Genomic DNA, 6,928 nt, shown 5'->3' with positions numbered 1-6,928 from the left:
GCCATTCTAATTCTGGTATTCTCTGCTTCCTTTTCTAAGTGTTCATGCACTGTTTTAAAAATTATTTCTTCAGGGTTTTTGTCAAGCTCTATGATCTATAATCTAATAAATCTACCTTCTTCCCCTTCTGAAAATTGGAGCAACATTTTCCATTCTTCAGTCTCCTGGCACCTCTCCTGTTTTCCATGGTTTCCTGATGATTACCCACAGTGGTTCAGTAATTATAGCCATACGTTCTCTGTGTTCCCTGAAATGTAGTTTAGCCAGGCCAAGAGATTTGAAATCATCACAGCAGTTAGGATCCCTCTCATTATCTTTATTGCTTCCTGGGTTTCAGATCCTGCTAATATTTACTCCCCATTTTTCCTAGTCCCATGACTGGGCGGATAGAATCTCATGGGTTTCTTAGTAGATGCTGAAGGCCCCATCTAGTTCCAGGCCTTTGGAAGGACTTGTACCTAAGATGCAGAATCAAATGCTTATTCTGAGGTGTGACTGATAAACATTTAATATTTTATACTCCTAGAAGTGTCTTACAATCGTGATGCTTTACTTCTGGGAACTACCATATAATCTGGTAATTTCATTCTGGTTATTTATCTGAAGGAAATGAAAATACTAACTCAAAAAGATATCTGCATCCCCATATTCATTACAGTATTATTTAACAATAGGCAAAATATAGAAACAACCTAAGTGTATATTGATGGATGAATGGAAAAAGGAAATAGGTTATTGGGGCACCTGGGGGGCTCAGTCAGTTGAGTGACCGACTTCGGCTCAGGTCATGATCTCACAGTTTGTGAGTTCGAGCCCCGTGTCGGGTTCTGTGCTGACAGCTCAGAGCCTGGAGGCTGCTTCCGATTCTGTGTCCCCCTCTTTCTTTTCCCCTCCCCCACTCATGCTGTTTCTGTCTCAGAAATAAACATTAAAAAAATTTTTAAAAAAAGAAAATAAGTTATATACAGTGGAATATTATTCAGCCATAAGAAGCAATGAAATCCTACTATTCTGTGAAAACATGGATGGACCTTGAGAGCATTATGCAAAATGAAAGAAGTCAGAGAAAGACACATACCATATGATCTCACTGCTATATGTATACTAATCAAAACAATAAAAAAATCAAATTCATAAGTGCAGAAAACAGACTGGTGATTGCCAGAGGTAGAGGTAGGGTGGAGCACTAGGTGAAATGGGTGAGGAAGTCACAAGGTACAAACTTCCAGTGGTAAGTCAGGGGGATGTAATGTATAGTATGGTGACTCTAGTTAATGATACTGTATTGTGTATTTGAAAGTTACTTGGAGAGTGTATCTCAGAAGTTATCACAAGAAAAAAAGTAACTATACGTGGTGATGGTTGTTAACTAGGCTTACTGTGATGATCATTTCACAATATACTTACTATACTGAGTCCTTATGTTGGACACCTGAAACTTTTAAGCTCCATGTTCATTACATTTCAATTTAAAAAGGTCTTTTCTTAATGAAAATGACCTGGGCTGATTTCATTTGCATGTTTTTCATTTTGTGTTTAATTCCCCTTCACTTAAATAGTTATAATGGTTAGTAAGGATTCAAAATCTTACTCCACAATCAAGTAATATTAAAAGAAACATAACAGCATAGTCTAATTGGAATGAGAAATTTAAATCTTCAAAGGAATATGAAGGTGAGGAAAGAGTCTCTAGTTCCTGTATTTAAACTAGCACAACCAGCAAGCCTCTGATGCTGTTTTTCTGTTAACTTTGCTGACACAGAACCTGACGAGTTTCCACAAAGAAATCTAATAAAAAGTGTCCTGGATACAAGCACTGCTTTAACAACACAACTCTTTCTATTCCCCAAGTCTAGCACAGTGTCTCACACATATCAGCCACATAAAAACATCTGCTGAATTTACAAATCACATAAGGAATGGGAATAAACTCTTGGACCCTGAAAACCATTACAATTGTTTCACAGGCAGTGAGGGTTCAAGGAAAGAGAAAATGACTTAGAACTAAACATTTATTGAGAGGACTATAATGTCTTCAAATGAAAATAAGTTGCAATGAGAATAATACTTGAGTTTTTATTGGCATTTGAAGGGAGACAATCCAGAGCCAATTTTTTTTCCTGCCAGTGTTCTTTAAAAAAAGGTGGGGTGGGGTGGGTGTAGAGGGAAAAATTTAGGTAGGTAGAAGGTCAAAAGACTATCTTCATCACTACTGGAAAGGGGCTTCAATGTTGGTAAGAGACCCTACTATTAGGGTATTTTATTCTTACCTTTTCCCAGTTGAGTTCAGATGAGACCATACAAGAATCTTAAGTCACAAGCAGCCCTCAAAACTGCTGGTCTCCCCAGTTGGAGGCTTGCTCCTGTGAACTCAAAGGAGACTCCAAATGGGGACTTCCTTGTGCCCATTCTCAGAAGGAAAGGGAAGAGAGGAACTTGCTGTTTGCCTGCCTCTGTTTATGTTTTCAAATTTTTATTTAAATTCTAGTTAGCTAACAAATAGTGTAATACTGGTTTCAGGAGCAGAATTCAGTGATTCATCAGTTACATGTGACACTCAGCTCTTATCCCAACAAGTGCCCATTTAGCCCTTCCCCTGCCCAACTCCCCACCAGTAACCCTCAGTTTGTTCTCTGTGGGGAAATACTGTACCTTGATAAAAAACTCCACTTGCCCCCCAGACCCTTTGCTTCTTAAATACACAAGTTGATGATTACTATCTGATTGTTTTCTCCACGTCCACGTGTGTAAGATCTTGTTTTCTTCACATTCACCACGTGGGTAATATCTTATGAGCTCAATAACTACAGAGACTAAACCCCCATTCAGGGCTCTTGTCTCCTCCTGGACATTAGCCTCTCTCATATTCCATTCTGCATCTGCTCTCTTGTTGGACAAGAGAGAACTCCAGATTCATAGTCTGTGACAGTTCTCTATAGTTAAGAGTCTGATACAGTTTGCTTCTCTCTCTTTTTCCCTCCCCTTTCCCTATATTCATCTTTTCTGTTTCTTAAATTTCACATATGAGTGAAATCACATGGTATTTGTCTTTCTCTGACTTATTTAGCTTAGCATAATACACTCTAGCTCCATCCATGTCATTGCAAATGGCAACAGGTCATTCTTTTTTTGTTATGTTTTGTTTCAGTTTTTGGTTTTTGGAGGGGCCAACACGGTGAAGTAAGGGGATCTGAAATTTCCTCGCCTCTCAAAGCAGTGTTGAAGGTAAAGGACTTTGAACTTCAAGAGTTTGGGAGGCAAAGGGATAGTCAATTCCAGGGACCCACCAGAACAACCTGATGGGCCATAGACGTGTGAATGTGAACTGGGAGAGATAAAACAAATGGAGGGGAGGGATTCCCTTCTGCAGAGAGACAAAGGGAAGAGAAAGAGAAGCTGGGGAAGCATAGGACTGTATCTGGACAATAGAAAAACCACGGGCCAGAACTGAAAAAGATCCAATCTCTAACTGGGGTGCTTTCTCCAGGCTAGGGCTAGCTGCTGGAATCACACACCTGGGGAAGGAGGAAAGCCAGGCCTGGGCTTGGTGGCTAGGCCAGGGGTGCAGTTGACAGTAGGTGAAAGGGATCCCCTCTCTGGAGTGCTGCAGGACAGGACTAAGCCTGTTGCACCCACCAGCGGGGGACCACATATCAGGCGGTGCAGAGCAGTGTTTCCCCAGTATGGGGGTGCACAGGCAGGAGTTTGAATCCCAGCCAAGCATCAGGGCACGGGTGTCAGCGGAGGAGGACAAACCGCCTTGTTTGTGCCCACAGCACAGTGAGGACGGCTTGAACAAAGTGGTTTGGGACACCTGGTCTGTGGAGGAGAGACTGGAGTATTGCCATTTTTCTCCACGCCACCAACAAGGTGGGGCTTCACGGATTGGACAGCCGGGCCGCAGTGGAGGCAGGACCTGCTTACACCAAACCACGACTCTTGGAGCCTGGTAACTGCGTATCTACCAGAGCGGGACTGATGCTGAAGAACCAGATGGCCCCTCCTCCAGACCTGTGCTGCTGCACTGCCTGGTTTAATTCTCAGAAAGTTCTTAATATATAGACACATTTTTCCTTCCTTTTCTCCTTCTCTCTTCCCTCCTGTAGTCTGGTTACTCTGGTCGTTGCTTTGTTTAAGCAGACATATTTAATGCATTCTCTTGAGACATGTACTACACCTCCTTCCTTATTCTCCTTTCTCTCTCTCTGGATTAATCCGAATAGTTTCTCTAACTGGTCAATGATATTTTCTTTTCTTTTTTCCTGCCTCCTTTATTTTCCTTTCACTCTCTCTGGATTAAGCCATATAGTTTCTCTGTCTGGTCAATTTCTACTTTTTCTTTTCACTATCCCTGTCATTTCTCTCTTTGTATGGGATAAGGCCTCTTCCATCAGCACTGCTTCCACCCTGTTGTTTACTTGTAGCTGGTGTTTCTGGGTTTTTGTTTTTGGGGTTTATTTATTGTGTATTTGAGTGTTTTTGTTTTCTATTTGGTTTTTTGTTTGTTTGTTTGTTTTCCTTTCCAGGGCTACTTCAATGAACAAATCAAAGCTCACCTAGTGGAGAGTCCAAAACATCACTGCAATAGGGAGATAAAGTAACCAGAGTCACAACAACAGAGAGAAAGTAACACTCTCCAAAAAACACCTCCTGAAGGTCCAGGCCCTGGATAGTGTATGACCCCTGCTAAATATAGCAGTGCTCGCAGGTGCAGGACACATAAAAAGCTTTTAAAAGTCATAAGGGAAAGAAAATTAGCGCAAATGGTGAAACAGAAGAATTTTCCTCAAAAGAAATTTCAGGAAGAAGGAACAGCTAAAGAATTGATCAAAATAGATATAAGCAACATAATTGAACAAGAATTTAGAATAATAGTCATAAAATTAATCTCTGGGCTCGACAAAAGCATAGAAAACAGCAGAGAATCTATTGCTGCAGAGATCAAAGGACTAAAAAATAGTCATGATGGATTAAAATGCTATAAATGAGGTGCAAATAAACTAGAGGCAGTGACAGTGAGAATTGAAGAGGCAGAGGGGAGACTAGGTGAAATAGAAGATAAAATTATGGAAAAAGATGAAGCTGAGAAAAAGATTAAAAAATTCTGGATTACAAGGGGACAATTAGAGAACTAAGTGATTCAATTAAACGGAACAGTATTCATATCATAGGAATTCCAGAAGAAGAAGAATAGAGAGAAAGGGACCAAAGCTGTGCCTGAACAAATCATAGCTGAGAACTTCCCCAATCTGGGGAGGGAAACAGGCATTGAAATCCAAGAGGCACAGAGAACTCCCTTCACATGTAACTTGAATCAATCTTCTGCATGACATATTATAGTGAAACTGGAAAAATACAAAGATAAAGAGAGAATGTTGAAAGAAGATAGGGATAAACAGGCCTTAACCTACAAGGGTAGACAATTAGGGGTAGTAGCAGACCTATCTACTGAAACTTGGCAGGCCAGAAAGGAATGGCAGGAAATTTGCAATGGGCTGAATAGAAAAATGTGCAGCCAAGAATTCTTTGTCCAGCAAGTCTGTCATTCAGAATAGAAGAAGAGAGAAAGGTTTTCCCAAACAAACAAAAACTGAAGGAATTCACCACCACTAAACCAGCCCTACAAGAGATCCTAAGGGGGGCTCTGTGAGTGAAATGTTGCAAGGACCATAAAAGACCAGAGACATCACTACAAGCATGAAACCTACAGATAACACAATGACTGTAAACCCATATATTTCAATAATAACACTGAATGTAAATGGACTAAATGCTCCAACCAAAAGACACAGGGTATCAGAATGCATAAAAAACCAAGACCCATCTATTTGCTGTCTACAAGAGACTCATTTTAGACCTGAGGACACCTTCAGATTGAAAGTGAGGGGATGGAGAACTATCTATCATGCTACTGGAAGTCAAAAGAAAGCTGGAGTAGCTATACTTATATCAGACAAACTAGATTTTAAATTAAAGGCTGTAACAAGAGATGAAGCAGGGCATTATATAATAATTACAGGGTCTATCTATCTATCAGGGAGAGCTAACAATTATAAATGTCTATGCACCCACTTCGGGGGCACCCAAATATATAAAACAATTAATCACAAATATAAGCAACCTTATTGATAAGAATGTGGTAATTGCAGGGACTTTAATACCGCATTACAACAATGGATAGATCATGCAGACACAGGATCAATAAAAAAACAAGGACTCTGAATGATACATTGGATCAGATGGACTTGACAGATGTGTTTAGAACCCTGCATCCCAAAGCAACAGAATATACTTTCTTCTCAAGTGCACCCGTTCTCCAAGCTAGATCACATACTGGGTCACAAAACAGCCCTCATTAAATACAAAAGAACTGAGATCATACCATGCACACTTTCAGATCACAACGCTATGAAACTTGAAATCAATCACAGGAAAAAGTATGGAAAACCTCCAAAAGCATGGAGGTTAAAGAACATTCTACTAAAGAATGAATGGGTCAACCAGGCAGTTAGAGAAGAAATTTAAAAATATACGGAAGAGTTTTTGCAAGATGGCGGCTTAGGAGGACGCTGGGCTCACCGCACGTCCTGCTGATCACTTAGATTCCACCTACACCTGCCTAAATAACCCAGAAAACCGCCAGATGATTAGCAGAACGGAGTCGCCGGAGCCAAACGCAGACGAGAGGCCCACGGAAGAGGGTAGGAAGGGCGGCGAGGCGGTGCGCGCTCCACGGACTGGCGGGAAGGAGCCGGGGCGGAGGGGTGGCTCGCCGGCCAAGCAGAGCCCCCGAGTCTGGCTTGCAAAAGCGGAGGGGCCTGACGGACTGTGTTCCCACAACAAGCGCGACTTAGCGTCTGGGAGGTCATAAGTTAACAGCTCTGCTCGGAAAGCGGGAAGGCTGGAGGACAAAGGGAGGGAGAGCTGC

Source organism: Prionailurus bengalensis, chromosome C2, assembly GCF_016509475.1.
Source record: "Prionailurus bengalensis isolate Pbe53 chromosome C2, Fcat_Pben_1.1_paternal_pri, whole genome shotgun sequence".
NCBI lineage: Eukaryota > Metazoa > Chordata > Mammalia > Carnivora > Felidae > Prionailurus > Prionailurus bengalensis.
Note: the sequence above shows the minus strand (reverse complement) of the source record.